The sequence below is a fragment of the Protopterus annectens genome, chromosome 1.part1 (genome assembly GCF_019279795.1).
Source record: "Protopterus annectens isolate FY-2018-M chromosome 1.part1, PAN1.0, whole genome shotgun sequence".
Lineage (NCBI taxonomy): Eukaryota > Metazoa > Chordata > Ceratodontiformes > Protopteridae > Protopterus > Protopterus annectens.
The window spans coordinates 1,152,299,210-1,152,321,441 of record NC_056726.1 but is presented as its reverse complement, the minus strand read 5'-3'; positions in this window follow the sequence as shown (position 1 = coordinate 1,152,321,441).

Below are 22,232 nucleotides of genomic sequence, written 5' to 3'. Positions count from 1 at the left end.
CCTTTATGTTGCTGTTTCCGGCACTTACACCCATGCAAACAGCCTTAAACAAGCTTACTGCTGCTTAAAAGTGCTTACTCCCACTTACCCCATGCTAATTTCTTTAAAAGAAAAGAAAAAAGCGTTGATAGGAAAGTGGTGAAAAAGGGGCACAAAGAGGGAAAGATAGTAGGGAAAATAGCTGGGGATGTGCAGGAGGGTGTAGGGAAGGTCCATAGCTGCCTATTACTTCTACAGCAACAGCTGTGCATATACACTGAGTTTGGAGGTAGGTTTGGACACTCAAACCCCTGAGAGAGGGGTGAGGACAACAGTAATATGTTGTGATGCCAATTAGACTAGATTACACATGTCCAGTGGACACATGTGCAAAATGGAAAGCTATGTATGGTGCAATATTTTTTTGGGGGGACAGAATGCCCTTTTTTTTCAAGTGAGAGTGGGATGTTGGGGAGGGGTAGTAGGTATACTTGGGGAAGTATGTTGGGTAGGTTAACAGACAAGACAAACAAAACACATACAGGGAGGTTATATGACATATGTAGAGGTAAGAACCTTGAAGGGGAGCGGTGTTGGGAAATCGGGAGCCCATGAGCCCCCTAGTGGAAACAGTGGGACTGAGATCCCCACCCATGGGAGTCACCACTCCACCTTCACAGCCCCGAATGTGACAGTGCTGGGGGCTGAGCCAGAGAGCCAGGCCTACCCTCCTGTTGTGACATGCAGCCCTCGAGCTGGTATAGAAGATCTCCAAACTGCTGATCAAGCTCTCTACGCACCATGACCTGGACCTAATGATGGGTGACAGATTCTTCTCTGTGCCCGCTCCCAGGGGCGGAGCCCCATCCCCTAAAGTGGTTCCACCCAAAAGTGGTGCAGGACCAACAGATGAGGAGGTCCCGGGTTGGGCCCCAGATGTACTGGTGCCCAGTGCCACAACCAGCTGAGGTGGGACAGGTGTGTTCGCTGAGACCCAAATTCCCATAAGTGCTATGGTGTGTATGGTGTATCAACATATGTGGGTTAGTATAAGTCAACACATTCCAGGGTTAGGCATAACAGCATGCATAGATATTCTTATTAACCCAGACACTAGATACAGAAAAGCTGCATAGCAAATGGAACACATGCATATATGGGACCACAGTGGTAATAACAACAGCATGCAGGTACATTGATGACACCATGCCACCAATGTTGGAGTATTTCAACAAAGCACATGCATAAAAACAGATTTAAATAATTATCAACCAATAGGACATATGTCCTAACATAACAGTGGAGTCATCACATACCAGTTGAGGTGGGTATGTACTGTATTGTTGGAGATATGGTGTGGGGGGGAGAAAGATGTCAATTAACAACTAGTATATTCCTGTAATTCACATTACTTTCCTAGTCAGTGCTGTTTTCTGTACCTTACAAGTATTACTACACTACCTTATTGCCTTAGTTTGGACAGTGATATGGCTGTAGTCATCTTTATACATGAACTGGTTTTACCTGCAGTATACACCTCTTACCTGGTATACCTGTGGAGGAAATGTTTGTTAACACTAACTATTTCTACACATACTCCCAGATTCCAGGTTGATGTTGTGCACATACCTGTCCATCTCTTTTTACACAGACTCTGGCCATGTCTTGACTACATGCAGGTAAACCAGGACATATCTAGACTATTGCCCTCTTCAACCTTTAGTGACTTACAACACTCTTATACAGGATTTCATACACAGTTATATTATATAGCACAGTGTGGGTGACAGTGATCAGTGATACCTTATTATTCAGAGCAAATGCAACACTCACAATTCCATACAATACCAGAGTAAACAGTACCAGTACAGGGTATCAAGGTTTTATTTCTCTGCACAGTGTTTGTATCCGATGTACTTGTGGGAGCAATGTTTGTTAGCACTACCTGAATGTTGCCGCACAAAGTCCCAGATTTCACATTAGTATTATGCACATACATCTCACTCTGTTACTGCACACGCTCTGGTCACAACTTGATAACATGGGGGTATAAATGGGGCATATGTGGCTTATTACTCTCATAAGATTTTGGGGAGTTGCTAGTGTGCCAGCTTTGTTCTCTTAGATATGTGACAATCAGGTGTATTTTCTGTTTGCTGCCTATATGTCTGGGATCATCCCACTGATTTCCTAGGGGGACAGGGGGGCAGGCAGCAGATATGGGCCAATTTACTGGACATTCTGAACATATCTGTACAGTTGTGGGGTATGATTCTGTATGCAGACTACTATCACTCCCAGGATTTGAACCATGGCTGTGTGTGCTAAAAATACAACAGTTCACGTTTGAGTTGCATGTGCTATTTGGATATTGTTGTCTGCCTTTTCACTGTTTTCTGCTTATGTGTCTCTCAGTTGTACTAAGTGACCTCTCGGGATTACACCAGTCATATGCAGACACTCTTACACATTCTATTTATATTGCACAGTGTAGGTAACAGTGATTAATACAACAGTACTGTTAAGTGATTGCAGATCTACATTACCATATGATACCAGAGTATACACATGCAGTCCAGCAGTTAGACCTTTATTGTCAGGCTATTATGCTTTTATTTACATACAAACTATATGAGACTCTTCCTGCCATATTCTCTGGTGTATGCAGTACTTGCCTTAAACAATACAGATTTTATACTGGCAATTAATTCACTAATCCTTTTAGATTTATTTCCTATGACAGTACATGCAAGAGTATTACTAACCTGCCTCGCGTCACAATCTCTCCAGGCGACAGCCATGGGCCTTCTGGTTCGCGGCCTGCTTACTTGCTGGTGTGAAGGACATAAGAGGAATATTTAGCCATACCTTTCCATAATATACATGAGCTGGCAATTATTAAACAGGTGGTGGAGTGATACTTACACACAGCTGGGACCTTCCTTGTCGTCCTAGCCTCTTGGATCCACTGATCCAAGAGATCCCCCTTTTGCTGCTTCAAATCGACATAGTGATGTCTGACCTGCTCACCAGTTCGGGGTATGCCAGTGGCACTGGTGAGATCACGGGTGAGATGGTCCCAGGCTTCTGCCTTATATTGGGAACCTTGGTACTGGTCCTGCAGCAGTCTCTGCTCATGGTCTTTGACAAGGAGCCCTGCCATGACTCTGGACTCCTGGATGATCCAGCACTGTGCCTGGAAGCAGACACCCTCTCCCCTTTCTGCCATGGTGCCTGCAAGGGGAAGCTACAACCAGTTATGAGATGTATTCCTGCCTGTTGGGTTTAAGTAGGGCCAAATTCCTGCACTTTGATGTGATTAGCCAGTTTTGAAAAGGCTAAGCTATGGGCAAACATGCTTACCTAAGGTTGGCATTGTTTAAAGGAGTATACCACTGGGCATATTGAGTTAGCTGGCCTACACATTGCTTATACCTCCTAAGCTGGCCTGTGCAATGCTTAGCATTGTATAAAATTGACTTTGCATTATATTTGTTTTTTGGCATTGATTTATTATTCATTACATCTTATATGTCTGGTATCCATGATTCATGTGTATGTACACTGTATGGGGTCCTTGTGTTTAGTAGGGGACTTCAACACTCTATTACATTTACACCTCACATCTGGCCTTACGTCAATACTCCAGTTCACATATTTATATTATGTAGTAGGCTATAGAACATATGACTGTATACTGATTCCTTTCACATGTTCAGCTTGATTTTACTATAGTGATGTTTGTTTGGTGATACCTCACTTGTATGTACTGCTGTGATGGCTTGGTGGTTAACTACTGTGACTATAGTGCTTAGGGTTCTGGGTTCAAGACCTGCAAAGCTGTTCATTTTTTGCTAGGCATAATAGTGGCTGTTGGATACAGAGTGATTAAGGCACTTGTAAGCAGGTCTGCACTGGTTTGCGTGAGGGTAAGCAATGCTAACCTCCGGTTAAATATGCTTACAGAAAGTTGCTTCAATATTGCTTAACCTGTGTGCGCATTGCTTACCCCCATGCAAACTGGCTTAAACCCACTTACTAGTGCTTACATATGCTTACTCTCACTTACTACTGCTTAATAGTGCTTACACTTGCCTACTAGTGCTTACTCCTGCTTACCACTGCACTAATTTAGACAGTAATGTCTAATGGTTCTTGGGAATGTGGGGGATTTGGAAGCTGTATGGAGTCATCATTCATTATACATTTTACCTTCCATTTGTATGCATGATTCCTGTGTACATGTACTGTATGGGGCACATGTGATTATCTGTGGACTTTGCAACATTATGACACTGACACCTCACATCTGCTTTTAATGCAGTTCTCCAGTTCACAAATATATGTTATTTAGTAGATTATGCAACGAAAATGTTGGTCATAACATGGAAAATGAAATACGCTGCAGTGGGACTCGAACCAGTAATGCCTGCTCGAAAGGTGAATGTTCTGCCCACTACACTATTGCGATACTGCTTCACTTGCATATATCTTCCTTGTTATCCTCTTCAGCCAATTAAGCTGCATTAACCATAGCTAAGCGATGGGCAAACCAACGCACTTACGGTTAAATTTAATCTGTTTCATAAAAATAATAAATGGTGTATTTATATTGTGTATTTACTATTGCTGTTGTACACATGGACGGATGTTGCTGGGGGTATGCAGACACCTATGAGCAGTCTTGCTCATTCTTTTGGGCTTTCTGCTGTTCTTCATTGTGGGGGGCATGTATATTCTGAGTGCTCTGCTCTCAGACATGCCCCCTGCACTCTTACACACTTCATGTAATATTAGGAGCTCAGGCAGTGTGCCTTCATTAATATGCATGGTCTGCTGTCGTCTTGCTCCTAAACGAACGCTTACATCCAGGACTAAGCTAGTCCTGCATGGAAGATTAGTAAATCCGGGGGAATGTCTTTTCTTTAGCCATGATATGTTGTATCTTCTGGTTCAAAGGTAGTTTAATAGTTAAAATTTGCCATGGTAGACATTTGTGTCTACACAGGGCATTGCTAATCTGTTAGTGTAAAAACACCAAAAAGATTGCTTAAGAGTATAATGCTGAGAATAACTTAAACTACCTGGACAAGTGCATTTCAAGTATTAGTTACATTTAAACTAATTTAAAGGCAAAATGAACAAATAAAGCAAAAAATAAAGCACTAGTACTATAAAACAATTAACTGAAGCAAAGAGCAATAAAATACATCTGTCGTCTGCCATGGATAGGAACATAATTAACTCAGGGCCCTCTCGAATGTGGTAATCACTCGTGATTACAGTCAGTAATCCCAGTAATTAGAGATTTATAATTCTTGTTGTTTTTATCAACTTTTTAAGTAAATCAGGGAAATATTTAAAAAGTGTTCCTGATTTTTACCACCCCCCTATTATTTTTGGCTTTGCCTAGAATTCTTGATGGCATAACTTGAGAGGTACCACAATATATTCAGATTTAAATAATTTTTATTAGTGTTTTGTTAGCAAATGAAAACTAAAGCATGAGGCAGTTTATGTTGCTGCTTTTGCTTAATACAGTTTCTGTCTTTATCAGTGCTCTTTTACTTTAAGGTGGGTGGAAAACTAGCATGCTTCATTGTATTCTCAGTGGCTCATAAGTCAGCATGCTCATTTTGATGCAGAAGGCTGTGGGTTCTATTCCCATATCAGGTACTGGGATCCATTTCCCATTACTGACATTACAGTGGAGTGTAAGGGGGTGCTGCACTCTGGGGTGTGCCATCTTTCAGATGAGATGTTATGTTGATGCCCTATTTGCTTGAATAGGTGGAAACTAATGTGGGTGCAAAAGATTCCAAAGCACTTTTCAAAAAGAGCAGAGGTACTTTATTAACACTTACTTCCATTTTAGATATAAAAAAAACTTTAATTCAATTATTTACACACTCATTTTTTATATTCATGCTTAAACGTATTTATAAGTTACCTTTCTTTTTTTTTCTTTTATATTTATCCTCTATTCGACACTTTTTCTTCTATAGCCATCTTCTTATTTCGGCTATTGCATAATCTTCCATTTTCTTGTTATATAACAAATGTTCTTTTTTCCACAGTGCCCATATTGTCACAAACAGTACTTTATACCATGTATTAAAATCATGTCTTAACTTTATCACACTTATTGTAGGATCATAGGAAGTTGTTAGTCTAATGGTCCTAGGGTCCTTACAAGTCTAGCCAAGTTCTACCCTTATTTATATGATCAGCACCTATTGTCCCTGTCCAAGAAGGACACAGGTGAACCCCCGGGGTGAATTTATTGTTACCCATCCAATTGCCCAGATTGCATTTGAAGAGGGCCAATGAAGTGCTCTGTTTGACATGAAGTGGGAGTCTGTTATGACCTCTGTGAGACAAATCTGTCCCTTCACCAGTTTCTATTAATGTCACATATCAAGTTAAGTAACATGTGTACAATTTGAGTTACAGTGATTCAGCATTTCCAATAAAGCAGGGTCAGAGATTGCCTCTATGCAAGGCAGATATTGTCTCTGAGTAGTCTGTATGAAACAGAATAAATTGACAGTGATTTCAGATGATCCACATAGAACAGATGCTGAAGACGTTGAATTTTCCTTGTGAGGAACCTTCATGGTCTTTCCAATTGCTGCAGGTGCTTGGAAAGGTACACATCAAAAGGGGCATTGTACTCAATTATCTCAGAAAAAAACTTATTTTTTTTCTGGAGGCAGTGCCCTTACTTATGAGATGAGCTGTATAGAATGCCCTTCTTACCACTGTGGGGACACGGTGGTCAAAGGTAAGGTTCCTGTCAACTTGTGTGCTCAGGTCTCTCACCACTGAGTGCATACTTAAGGTGTTGTTATTGATGTGGTAGTTAGCAGGAACATCACTCTTACCAAAAGGGATGATAATAAATGTTTTTGCATTGAATTTAAGGCCATGACTTTGGCACCAGTCATTTATGTAAGATGCTCTTGTACAATGTTGACATAATTTAGAGATTCTATGACCACTCCCAGTTTGCAGTTATCAGCAAACTTTGTCAGCCACAGATCTTTAGTTCTTGCTTGTACTTCAGAGAAATAGATTCTAAACAGTACATATCCCAGGACTGATCCATGTGGAACACCTACAAGTCTGCTGTTGGAGGCAGATTCCCCTATTTTGACTAGATGGTTTCTATCAGTGAGCCAGTTAGAGACCCATCTAATGATATAAAGGATGATACTTAGTTAGGTGAGTTTGTCAATGATGCCTGAGTGGGTCATAGTGTCAAACAACTTGGCTAAGTCTAGGTAGGCTGTATGCACTGATTTCCTCTCATCCAGGGCCTTGCTGACTGTCATGAAGAAGTCCACCCAGTTTAACAGGCATGATCTCCCTTTGACAAATCCAAACTGAGTAGGGTCAAGTGTTTGGAGATTACCTATATCTTTGTTGATAAGGTCCATCATGATTTGCTCCATGGCCTTGCAGATAAGGCTAGTTGCGCTAATAGGTCTGTAGTTCCCAGGGTCAGGGGAAGCCCCACCTTTGTGCAAGAGAATAACAGTGGCCTTTTTCCATTTAGTTGGGATGAAGCCAGTGCTTAGACTATGATTGAAAAGAGTACCCAATGGCATTGCTAATTCTTATTGGAGCCCATGTAGGACACAGCCTGGGATGTTATCAGGTCCCTTAGATGCTGTGTTTTTGGCCTTAGAGAGGGCATTTATGAACTGCTCTTTAGAGATAAAAGGTAGAGGACAGGTGGTATAAATGTCGTGGGGGATGTGTGGCAGGGACAGGGGAGTGAAGTTTTCACAGAGCACAGGTCAGCTAAGTCCACAGGATTAGTATATGTGGTATCATTAACTACCAGTTTGGCACAAATCTGGGCCTTTCCTTTTAGGTTATGGATGTAACTAAAGAATGCCTTATGGTTGTCTTTAGTTGAGGAAGCTAATCTGGATTCACAGTTTGCTTTGGAGGACTTCACAAGAAGTCTTATTGACTTGTTTAAGCTAAGGATGGAGTGTTTCCAGGTTAGGGCTCACTCCTTCTTACTCTTAGATAGCAATTTCTTTGTTTTATTGTAAAGCCTGTTAGTGGCAGTTGTCCACCAGGCAGGTTTGCTCTTCCTTTTGGAGCTTGCTTTGGTCCTGTCAGGTACTGCCAAGTCAATGCAATTATACAGGTATTTGTATAAAGCATTGGTGTAGAACTTGGCATTGTTGTCAGTTCCATTGGGGGGTGCAGTGAAGCTATTTATACCATCCCATATAAGGTTATAATCTGCTTTGGAGAAGTTTTTAGTTTAATTGCTGTTGGAGGGGGGGGGCACTTGTGATCATTACTTCAAATGAGACTCATCTGTGGTCAGATCTCACCAGGGAAGTTCTCACAGTGGGGGTGCTACAGTGGTCCCCCATATTGGTAAGCACCAGGTCCAGGAGGTTGGCACCCCTTGAGAGAGTGTCAACCAGCTAGTCCAAGGCATTGGAGTTAATGAAATTGAGGAACCTTTGGGCAAGTGAGTTAGAGCATGAGTAATTTACCCAGTCAATGGATGGGTAGTTAAAGTCACCCAAAACCGTGGTGTTTGGATGTATCTTGATAGACTCAAGAAGGTCCAAATAGGCAGAGTGCATATCCTGATTCATGGGAGTCCTGATTCCTGTAGCTGGCAGTAACTTGAATAGGTGTCTTACCAACAGTAAATTGCACCTGGAGGTGCATTTATTTTTAATGAATATTGTTACACTGCCTTCTTTAGTTTTAATGCCTTCAGTTTGTCATCTGAATGTGTGGGAGGAGGTGTAACTTGGTATGGCTGGGGTGCTCTCCACAGCGTTGAACAAGGTTTCTGTGATTGCACAAATGTCTGCATTTTCCAAGGTGAGGACTGCTTCCAGTGAGTGCAGTTTCATGTTAAGACTCCTAGCAATTAGCAGCATAACACTGGGGTTGTTGTTAGATGGAGTTTTTACATCAGGAATTTTGTCTTTGAGACACTGCCTAAAGAAGGCACTATGGGGTGGCAAGAGCCTTAGCCAGTAGATGAAATCTGAAGGGTGACAGAGGAAGACCATCTCTGGCAAAGCACACTTCCCATATAATATCATATTTGCATTTACACATGAAACCCCTTCCGTCTAGATTCATTGTAAACTTTTACCAAAATTCTTTATTCTTTTTTGAAATTCAAAAGACTATGGGCAGGATTCACGAAGCCTCCGTGTAAGAGTTATAACTCATACACGGAGGCTGCAGTTAAATGGAGTGATGTCAGCATGCTCTGCATATTCATGAGAGCATGCTGAATCACACCTAAGGCTAACACGGTCCATGTAAGACAGTAGGGGGCGTGTCCATAGGCCGAGCCCAGTAAGCGGACACGCCCCCAGAAGAGTAAAAGTGCCCAAAGTAAACACCCACGACAGAGTCCATGGAAATGTGAATAAACACAACACAACACATGCCACCACAGACTACGAACATAAAATGTACAAATGAACATCTCATAATTTTTTTTTTAAATTGTAAAGATGTTTAACAGTGAGTGCGCTGCTTATGCTGGTGTGCCCGTGAGCAGCCACAGTTAGCAGTCAGTGGGAAAGCATATAAAAACTAAATATGCAAAGTAAGCCACGAAGCAATAGCGTAGCGGTAGAGGTGTTGGCTGAAGAGCAAGCATTCATGGTTCGAGCCCCCACAACACCAATTTTTATTTTTAGCAAAATAAGCACGAAACAAGTCCCTGAGAAATATGTACACATAAAATCACATTTTATGTAAAATGTAATGAAATAGCCCATTTATACTGAAGAAATGTGAGGTAACAAAACAATAAAAAATGCCAGATGAGCCCATAGCTGAGCTACAGTTTAACAGGGTGAGTGCATCTGCCCGTAGGTGAGCAGTGGTTTAACTGGTGCAAAATGAGTGCCCAATACTGAGCAGTGGTTTAACACGCTAAATCTAAGTGCCCCTAACTGAGCTGAGTGTGATATGCGTGCTGATAGCCAAATGAGGCTTAAACCAGTGTACCCCGTTTGCACGGAGCTGCGCACCGTGCAAACAAGCTAACCGACGGGCAACGTTGAGCAAGCCGTATCAAAACTGCCTTTACACAGACACACCCCTCAGCTTGCCTAGACAGTCATAAAAAATAAAAAATAGTGGCCAGGTTCGAAACCAGGATACTATACACCATAGTCAAGGCACTGACCCACTAAGCCATGACAGCAATACCTATCAATGCAATAATAGCAAATATATAGGAATGAATACAAACTGGAGCATGACAATGCAGGTTTAGTGAAGTTAATACAATTCCAAAATGGCCAATCACAGATATGTGCAGGAAAAATGGACTATATAAGCCCCATAGGTGGGAATACACAGCATAAACAATTGTAGAACTGACTTGCAGCCAGAATGACAGGAGTAGGTGAGGGTAGTTGCTTTCGAGCACAGAGGTGGGGCATTGAGGAGTCCAGGTACATGGTCTGGCTCCTAGTCCACAATCATGAGGCCCAACTCATGCAGGGCCAGGTCCTGTGGGAAGCATATAAGGCTGAGGCGTGGGACCAGTTGGCTCATGATCTCACCAGTGCCACAGGGATTCCAAGAACTGGTGAGCAAGTCCGTCACCAGCATGCGGACCTGAAGAGACGCAAGCAGGAACAATTGAACCTTTGGATCCAGGAGGCCCGGCAAATGCCCAATGCTCCACTACTGAGTAAGTTACATTTAATTATGTATGTAAGAAATTAAACTAGCTGATATTATGGAGATGTGTATTCCAATATTACTTCATTTATATTACAGCTGCAGGTTCCGTTCTGCGAACCGCAGAGCCTATGGCGATAGGCTGGTGCGGTTGCGCCACCAGGCAGGTCAGTAATCCACTACCAGTAACTGTAAAGAAATATAAAAGTATGACAGTCAGCAAAAGAGTGCAGTGTAGTCACTAAGTAATAAAATGTGCAAGTAACAGTGTGAAAGTGTTTGCAAGTATTGCTTGATTACAAAAGTGTGTTGCAGTCTGTAATCCAAACAGAAAAATGAAAATGTCTGACATAAATTCTGAAATAAATATGCCCCACCTGTAAGAAAATAGTACACAACCTGCAGCAGGCTGAAAAGTACAGCTGCAGAAGATGATGAAATCACATGTGTGAAATATATCCCTGTTGAAATACTGAAACATGACAGAAGTGAGACTGCTGGAAAGGATTGTAATAACTACAGGTAAAACATGTCAATAAAGCCTAGAAGTAAGTACCATCCTGAATAGTAAAATGAAAACAAGTGAGAGAGTGTGAGAAAGTGTCATGAATCCAGCAATACAGTAGTAATAACCCCTGAATAAAGTATACTGCAGTCAGTACAGAATGAAATGCATGTGAGAATCAAAACCAAACAGCAAAATCTGTTCAAAGTGTTGCTGCATCTGGAATGTGTATCCCAAAATCTGGATATGTTGCTCTCAGTCTGCAATATGCAGATAGTATGATTGTCTGATATACCAAATATCCACACTTGTCTATAGCTATATAAAGCAAATGTAGCAGGATGATGTAGCTGAGCAAAGCTAGATATTAATGTGTATGAAGAACAATAAAATGTATATTGATGTTGCAGTAACAGTCCTATCACCAAGTTGAAGTAGTTATCATATTGGAAACTGTAGTTAGAACAGTACTGTGTATTTATGTGCAGCTATTAGAAATGTACAGCATATGTATTGGTATTCGAAGGTGTTAATATTATTTGCTTCACCCCACCCTATAACCACATATAACCCAATCCAGCAATACAGTAGTAATAACCCCTGAATAAAGTATACTGCAGTCAAGACAGAATGAAATGCATGTGAGAATCAAAACCAAACAGCGAAATCTGTTCAAAGTGTTGCTGCATCTGGAATGTGTATCCCAAAATCTGGATATGTTGCTCTCAGTCTGCAATATGCAGATAGTATGATTGTCTGATATACCAAACATCCACACCTGTCTATAGCTATATAAAGCAAATGTAGCAGGATGATGTAGCTGAACAAAGCTAGATATGAATGTGTATGGAGAACAATAAAATGTATATTGATGTTGCAGTAACAGTCCTATCACCAAGTTGAAGTAGTTATCATATAGGAAACTGTAGTTAGAACAGTAGTGTGTATATATGTGCAGCTATTAGAAATGTACAGCATATGTATTGGTATGGTGTTAATATTATTTTCTTCACCCCACCCTATAACCACATATAACCCATTCCACATGAAAATGGTATGTGCAATCACAATTAACACCCCTGGACATTTGTCCTGTTGGGTCATATATATTTGCATGTCCGTTGATGCATCTGCCCTGTTCATACATCCAAACCTGATGGCCTGTTGCCATCAATCAACCCTGCATGTTGTTGGACTGTGTATTGCTGTTCAAATTATGCATGTGTTATGCTCGCTGTTCAATGGTGTGAATATCTGGGTGTTTGGTTAATGGGAATACTAATGCATGCTGTTACAACTAATTGTGAATGGTATTATATGTCACTAACCCAAACTGCCATGACATAATGCAAAACATAGGACGAGAGGGAAGGCGGGTTCCAGCGGACCCACCTCTCCCACCTCAGCTGGCGAGTGCACCTGTCACTAGTGCCCAGTCTGGACCCTCCTCCGGTGGCCCTGTGCCACCTGCGGGGGGAAGCGCTGCAGGGGATGGGGCTCGTCCCCCCTCTGCAAGTGTGGCCGGAGGAGAACCACCACTCACCCTCTGGACTGTGGTGCGTAGGGAGATCCGGGACTCTGTTCTTGAGCCCCTATGCCAGCTTGAGGCACAGGTGGCACAACTTACGGGCATGCCTGTTGCCCAGCCTACACAGCCCCCAGCACAGCCCCGTCCTGGGCAGTGAAGGAACAGTGGCAACTGCCTATGGGTGGGGATATCAGTTCCACTGTTGCCATCTGTGGGCTCATGGGCTCTGGATATCCAAACCTCCGTCCCCGTCAATTGTGTAACCCCCCCACACGTGTCATACACAGCCCCTGTATTCGTCTTGTTTGTCTTGTCTGTTTACCTACCCAACCTACCTCCCCAGCTATACCGACTTCCTTCATCTGACATACCATTCTCACCTGAACAAAGGGCACTCTGTACCCACAAAAAAATTAAGCCCCATACATAGCTGCCCATTCCGCACACATGTCTGCTGGACATGGAAACTATCAATTACAATTGGCTGTACAACAAGTATTATTGTTGTCCTGACACCTCTCTCAGGGGTGGAAGGTTTCAAATGTCACACCAAATTACATACATATGCACAGCTGTTGCTGATGAAGAAATGGGCAGCTATGGGCCTTACCTACATCCCTCATGCAAATCCCAAGCTTGTTTCCCTACTGTCTTACCCTCTTTGTGACCCCTTTTTCACCACTTTCCTGTCTCCCCATTTTCATTTCTTTCAAAGAAAATGTGTGCCAGAGTAAGCACTGTTAAGCGGTTGTAAGCGGGTGTGCGTGGGTGTGCGCGGAGCTAACCGCCAGTGCGCATGTGTGAGCTCCGTGCAAACCAGCGCTAACCCGGTTACAACTGCTTAAAAGTGCCTTAGTCACTTTGATTGACAGGTCATGTAGTCAGTTCAAAAGCAAAATAAAATCCCACTGTCAGTCCCGAACCCAGGACCTTGGAAACAGTAGTCTGTATGACCTACCACTAAGCCATGACTCTTATACAAGGACATTGTGCTAAAATAAATATAACATGTAATAGTAGGGATGAATGTAAAGGGAATATAGGATGTGTAGTACACAAAGCATGTCATTTAGAATTACTGTCAAAACTACTGGATTCCCATAATAGTAGTGTGTGAACAGAAACAGCCATGCTAGTTGGTAGCTTGGAGGTAATAATGTCAGTTAATGTACATATATAAATGTATGTATATTTACATATATATATATATATATATATATATATATATATATATATATATATATATAAATATATATCTATATATAGTTGTAGGTGTCATTGTGCATACACACTTACTACAGGGAACAGGAGAGAGGAATGGAGAAATGTGAATCTACAACACAGCCTGAATCATGAGAGAGATACTAACCTTTACACTCACAGAACAGTGTCCACAGCATACCAGAATGGTCCCCGCCCTTACAATCTGAAAGGGCAACGCCTATCTCACATACCCTCTTATAGCACTGTCCTGAAATCACAGTGAGAACTGCAATCAGTACACAACTGGCTGCATGCAATTAGCAAATGCTGGCTTACAATTGGTGCAGAGGCCATCACATGGACCTATGCAGATACCTACAAAAGCATCCTGTACTAACACTCCACATATGCAATACATTCATTGCACTGTCTGGAAGCAGACAGAGGGAGAGAGACAAACCGAGACAGAGAGAAAAAAAAAAAACACGCTACACACTGTGACTCTAAGCTGTCAGCAGTGACAGTAGCAGCAGGAAACAGAAGCAGTGGTAACGCAACCAGCTGCGACAAACACAGTAGCAGGTTAATAGTCTGCATACTGTGAACTGTCCAAATGTGTCATAGGTCTGTATCTATAGGTATGTCCATGTGATATGTTGTGTGTACGTAGTTCCGCCAAAAGGGGATGACTATACATTACATGTCAATCAGTGTTAGGCCATGATCCTGGCAGCAGTTGTCTGTGCGTTGCCCTCAGCAATGGCTGTAGTGACTGCTTTGAAAGTTCAGCCAGGTTCAAAAGGCAGGATCAGCCCATCACAAAGGCAAAATGGCTGGGAACAAGTGTCTGCAGGTACCCGATATCACTGCATATGCATCCCATACTGAATAATTCCATAGCTTAACAGACCAGGCCGGTTATGCATATGATGTGGTAGTTCCCAGGGTCAGTAGAGGTGCCTCCTTAGTGGTGTGGGACCACTGTTGCTGTATGCCAGTGTCCAGGTACATATCCTGTAGTACGGCCAAGATTAATTATCAGTCTTATATGCGGTTGTATGTCCTCTTGGAGTGCATGTAGCACACATCCAGGGATACCATCAGGTCACAGTGATGCTGTGTGTTCTGCTTTGCTGAGGGCGGCCCTCACCTGGACATGTGAGATGATAGGGAGGTTACATACAGCTGTGATAAGTATTCCAACTGGTGGGTGAGAAGGAGGGGGGATACTTGCACCAAACCTGTCTGCAAGAATGTTGCCAATATCTGTGTGTTTGATGAATGTTAAGTAGGTGTGTATTAACGCAGAGCATATCTGAGGCATCTGGTCCATATGTGTAACATAACTGAAGAAGGCCTTGTGGTTATCCATAGTGTTTGTGGCCATTTCCCTCCCAGAGTAGGCCGTGGCCGTTGTTATGAGAGACCGTAGCGCAGTACCAGTGCTGACCACAGATGCCTTCCCTTAATGTGAATCTGCTCTGTCCTGCAGTAGCCTCCTGCTATTGTTATACAATCTGCCTCTGTCTGGGGTCCACCGGACAGGATGCCTAATCTTTGTGCATAGGGTCTTGGTTAGAAATGTGTGTGCAAGTTCCATGAAATCTGTGGGATGTCCGTGGTAAGCATTTGCAAAGGGATCAGCAGTGTGGGTTGTGGCTTCCACTGGCCCAGTGTGCTGCATGGATACTATCTCAGTCCTAACAAGTGAATAACTGTCTAATCACATACATATCAAAGTAGTCTACTGTGCTGGTGGTGGTGGTGGGATATGTATATCCAGGCCGAGTAACTTGTATCCACATCATATTTAGTGGATGGCGTCCCACATACAGTACCTTGGGATGAACCCCCAGAGTGAGGTTGTGCATTGGACCTGTCAGTGTGTGCTGACCGATGGGGCATGCTACTATGTTGTGTGGAATGTGGCAGGTATTGTTGCACAGGTGTTGGCTGAGCACTGATATCTGGCCATGTACTTGTGTATCCACCACGAGACACACACATGCAACATATGGGAGTAGTAGTATATCACTACAAATGAGTATCATGTATAGTATGTGTGCCATATATTGCTGACATAGTCTGCTGATATCCTGTTTGTGTTCTCTTCCAGGAGATGGCATCAGCGTAATCACACCTACTCTGCAGCGGAAGATGAGGAGATACACCAGAGCCTGGTGCGGGAGTATGACATACTGTTTTCCCGCACCAGTCAGAATCAGCAGGAGAGGGCTGCACTGTGGCAGGACCTTGTCCGTAGGGTAAATGACATTGGCACGCATAATAGGACCTATGAGCAGGTACGACATCACTGCAGTGATTTAATCAGAAATGTCCGTCAGCGTGTGTCGGATATCCACAGGCAACAGGTTGCCACAGGAGGTGGGGTGGCCACACATCCCCCCCTCACCAGACTGGAGGGGCTACTCCTAAGTGTTGTGGCTCCAGTCCTGGAACAGCAACAGCAATACACCTGCATCATGATGGAGGCTGGATCCACACAGCAGCACGACATGGAGCGTGCAGGTAATATGCCATATGTACACTTGACTGTTCTGTACACTGTTAGTTTATGCATGTCCGTGGTATGTAGCTGTCATCATAGTATGTAATTGTGCATGTGTGATATTGGCAATATCAGCAGCTGACGTGTGAAAGGTAACTGGTGTACTACTGCACTGTATCATATGCAGTATCAATGGCACAGTTGTTCCCACTGACATTAATCTCATCATTTCTGCAGGTCCCTCCGGGGTTACAGCAAGGCAGGCCATCTATGCTGGTGAGTGTGTTTAACAATACCTATAATAGTCCTGATAGTGCTAGTAAAACTAGTGTAACTCAGTAGTGCTCTGTGTGTATTCTGCGGGGTGTGCATGTGTGCAGGTGTGCCTGTGCCCATGTGTGCATGTGTGCATGTGTGCATGTCTGCCTGTGTCCACGTGTGCATGTGTGCATGTGTGCCTGTGTCCACGTGTGCATGTGTGCATGTGTGCCTGTGTCCACGTGTGCATGTGTGCATGTGTGCATGTGTGCATGTGTGCCTGTGTGCGTGTCCACGTGTGTATGTCTGCATGTGTGCCTGTGTCCATGTGTGCATGTGTGCATGTGTCCATGTGTGCATGTGTGCATGTGTGCATAACTGCATCACTGGTAGCAATGTGTGGACACTGTAAACTGTGTTTCCTGTCTTCCTCCCACAGGTTCTGGTGCTGCTCTGGTGTCCTGCAGCAGGGAACCTGAATCTGGTGCCACAGGTACTGGTAATGATGATACCTGTGTAATGGTACAGGAAGGTGTGTCAGGGTCCGCCATTGGTCAGCCAATTGACAGTACACAGCTGTCAAGCCCATCATTGCACACAGTCATCCTGTCAGTACATCCTTTGTCACCATTGTCCCTAGGTGATGGACAGGATACAGTGGGCATTGACCAGGGTAATGTGGTACCTGTGGCACATGCGTCCCCACACAGCAGCCATGGGCAGGGTCCTGCGATGGTACCACACAGACAGTTGCCCATGGGTTCTCGTGGGAGCATCCATGGGCGAACTGAATCTGGCAGACATGCCCAAAGAGGTCTGTCAACCTCAGCTATGTTTGGGGCTGTCATGCAGGCACAGTCGCATATGGAAAGGTACACCAGACAGGGTCTGAGGGAGCTGAGAGCATGTCGCACAGCCATGACTGACAGTATGAGTGACATCGCGGATGCTATCCGTAATTTCACCGATGTCATAGACAGACATTGTGGGGACATATTACAGCAGTTCCACAACCAAATGTCCATGAGCCAAGGCAATGGTGGGCGTTTGCGGTGTCGACGTGGCCGTATGCCAGCAACAGCAGCAGCTGGCAGTCGGTGCGGACGGCAACAGGCCTGTGCACGCCCCCATAGTGCCAGCAGCAGCCCCAGCAATGCTGGGTCTGTGCTGTCATCGGAACACCCCAGGAGACCACGTGCACGTGGCTCTGGACAGTCCCAACAGGGACCTGTGTCCAGTCAACACACTCCTGCTTCTGATGACAGTACCCAGTCTGGCTTAGTACTGGATATGGTCCGTAGCACCCCTGCCAGGCACAGGTACCGTTTCCGTGCCCACAGACACTGATCTGTATGACCTGCCAGATGCAGTCTGTGGCTGTCCACAAACCCCTGTATATGGCAGCCATGAGGTGGAACTGTGTGCGTGCATACACACATGCGAAATGTTAACACCTAGGGTGACCACATACATGCACACACTGCACCAACAGTGCCCCACCCTGTACTGCTGCCCCTCACCAACACACATACACACACATGTCAATTGGTGGTATCAGTGGCAGACTCAGGCATACCTAATTCACACCCTGTGCATATAATGACACTGTGCCACCTCCTGCAATCTCCAACATCATTGCGGGAACAGGTAAACACGTTGCTGATGCACAGGGTGACCACATAGAAGTGTATTAGTAGTATCATGTTGGTAACAGTACAGTATGCTGATATGACTGTGTGTATATCCCAGCATGCCTGATGCAGTAACCGTATGAATGTCCTGAATTGTCATCTGCACCCATAGTACGTACCAAAGTGTAACAGCTGCACATAATTGCATGCCGGTGGTAAGGATGTCAACAGATAGCCGCTTACATGGGTAGCACAGGGGGGAAGCTAACGCAAGTAGTGATATGCAATGGTGGGCATGTACAGTAATGGTGTCAAGTTGCCCACAATGACTATGCAATGTGGATGTTTGCGCATGTTGATATGTGTGCAGTACCAATGTAATCCAAATCACAATTAACTATGACATAATATCAGTTCTACCATGGGCATCTGCGCTGTGTATTCCTGGGTACATGTTGATAGTGCCTACATATTTGCATTGTTACTTACTGTCAGTGCTACCCCTTCTTTGTTGTACAATGAACTACTTCCAGCCCTGCTTACTGTAGCTTTGTTTGCATGCATGTTCGCTTGGGGTTCCCTGGAACACTGCTTACACCTGCAATGCAGAGTTACAGTGCTTCTGTGGACTCCTAGTGACATCTGCATAGTGTAGGATACATATGTCAAGTTTACACATGACAGAACGTCACTGTCAGTCCTGTTCACATGTACGTTGTCTGTGACACATTGCACATGTCTTACCTGGCATTTACCCACGTGTGCAGTCATATATGCCAGTGCTATGAAACAGTAGCAGTACACCCACACATACACACCTTCAGTATGTTGTTCCCCATTGGCCCTATGTGTTGGTACTCACCATGGCAATCACACTACTAGGGTAGCATGTGCAAAGGTAACCTGTGAATCACCTCTATGGTCCAGTTGTGGTTTATGTGAGTCATGTGGCAATGTCACAGCTGCCACATGTATGCAGTCAGCCATCACCCTTGGCCAGGAACGTACAACACATGTGTGGGATGCCACCACATAGCCAATCTGGGGACTGAGCTCTCTGAACCCAGTAATGCCATACCCTGTCAGGTGGCATGTCATATTACAGTGACTACAATACAAGTCAGACATAGACATGCACTGACAGCATGCTGTCGGTGGCATGTCATATTACAGTGACTACAATACAAGTCAGACATAGACATGCACTGACAGCATGCTGAACACACTGGGGCATACATGGGGACTCTGAATAGCATCCTGCCTGAGCATCACACACCTCCACAGCTGGCACACAGGCATATGTTCCGTCGGAACAGAGCACATGCCACACATGGCACACACATCCCGTGTGCCACACACTCACAGCCTGTAGGGCTACACAACACACCTGCTACAGACGTGTCAGGTACCTGTCTTGGGTGCTGCACTGGGGTCCCGCTCAACAGGCTGTATCTGCTGAAGGTCACAGTGATATGCCTCAGGGGCACTATGGTCCACCACAGAACACATGCATACAGGTCAGTCAGAGGCATGGACACATATGACTCACTCACTGACCATGCCACTATGGCTGACCTGAGACATACCTCCCTGGACTATATGATAGGGAACATAGAATGGATCTCTCAGCATGTGGCACGGGCCAGTATGAGCCTGGTCTTGGTTGCCAACATACCCTCACCAGGTATGCTACCACTATATGTAGGAAGGGTGTTGTATGTCTACATTCTGCTCAGTCTCCAATGTCATTCATAGGTTATCCGCTGGCTGTCAACGTGTACTTACATACTAGGGAAGCCACAATGATGTGCAAGGGTCATCTTGCATGTGACACCCATGGCCCGATGTATATTGGTGAAGCTCCTTGATACACACATACTGCCTTATGCTACAGGACATGGATTACATAGCCACCTCAGTGGGTATCACACAGGTTAGGACACTAACAGTGCTGCTACACAACACCAGCAGTGTACACCGCAAGATGCATGCACTGGACACTGTCCTCAGCACGGTGAACTGCAATGTCTGTGCAGTACCAGAGTCCTGATTCATGGCTCACAGGTGTTACCCATCACTGACAGGTTATGCCTCATACCATGCCTGTCGTCCCCTACACATGTAACACACATGGACAGGGGGGTGGTATCCCAAGGCACCACAGATACACACACCTCCAGGTTGTTGGCACAGCACAAAGCATCAGGGCCTAATCATGTGCAGCTAACAGTGTGTCGGACTGCCATCTGGTTCATAGCCTGGCACACACAACCCTCCCATACACAGGAAAACCAACTATCCTCCATAACAACACTGGCAATATGACAGTCTCAAGAACTGTCTTTATATGGCTGGACTGCATCCAGCCAAACATTGTGCGTGAGCATTACTGTAGCTACAACACACTAGTTGAAGGGTTCACAGCATGTGGTCACTGAATTGCAGTGGAATGACATGTTACCACTCCCACAACAGGTGGGAACATGCAGCACCTGTACATCGACTACATGTAGACTATATGGCCCAGACCAGATGTGTATCCCCTGCTGTAGGTATTTTACCATATACACCCACACTGTATAGACACATACCGCGTGTGGCCCCTGCACAGTAAGACACAGTCATATTGGTATACATTGCAAATACCATTTATCCACTCGAGGCATGTGTCAGACATGGTAACTACTGCAGGTCACAGGTATTTATGTGTATGTGTCACACACATACATCATGTGTGCAATGCCATTGCTGGTTTAGGCAATGGCATGCATTGTTATGCACAAAGACCCACACAAGGTCATAATGTGTGACACAACCACACGTGGCAGTTGTGGGTTACCAAAACATACCTATCTGTACTCTGACAATGGTAATAGACCCAGTAGCAGAGCACTATTGGCATTACTGGCCAACTATCCCTGTTTGGCTGTGCTGATAGTGTGGTGACATCCCCTGTGTTTACTGGGGGAATATGCAGCATCTGGTGTATTGTAGTATTTGCCAAAAGGATCTGTTCTCTCACACTTGCATTTACACACACCCTACTACCCCCACACACACACACACACTTGCCATTTGCAGGATTCATACCCCTACCTAACTAAGTCACGACACTTGAGAGAGACGCATTAGCGAAGCACACTATTCGGATTACTCGATGGTTCTTTTTCGCTGGCTGTACTTATAGGGTGCTGACATCATCAGTATTTTGAAAGGGTAATGTGCATCAGGTAGTGTGATCTCCTGATTGCCAAAACTAACATGTTTTTTATACAGAAATGCACATACACACACTCCCCACATCCAAACTTGCAGGTTTCAAACCCCTACCTAAATATGCTATGGCACTTGAAAGTGACGCTGTAGCAGGTTGCGCTATTCTGATTACTGGCAGATGTCTTTTCTCCAGCTGTATGTATAGGGTGCTGTCATCATCACTGTTTGGAAAGGGTAATGTGCATCATGTAGTGTGATCTCCTGATTTCAAAAAAGCACATGTTTTTCATACAGAATTGCACACACACAGAGTCCCCACATCCAAACACACACACATGCCATTTACAGGTTTCAAACTCCTACCTAACTAAATTATGACATTCGGGAGAGACGCATTAGCAGAGTGTGCTATTTGAATTACTGGAAGGTTTCCCTTCTCCTGCTGTACTTATAGGGTGCTGACATCATCAGTGTTTAGAAAGGGGAATGTGCATGCTGTAGTGTGTTCGCCTAGTTGGCAAAAGGGATATTTCTTTCATACAGTCTTGAACACACACTAACCCCCTCCACACACACTGAACATTTATAGGATTCAAACCCCTACCTAACTATGTTATGACACTAGAGACGGACGCATAAGCGGAGCGCACTATTCGCATTACTGAGAGGTTTCCCTTCTCCTGCTGTACTTATAGGGTGCTG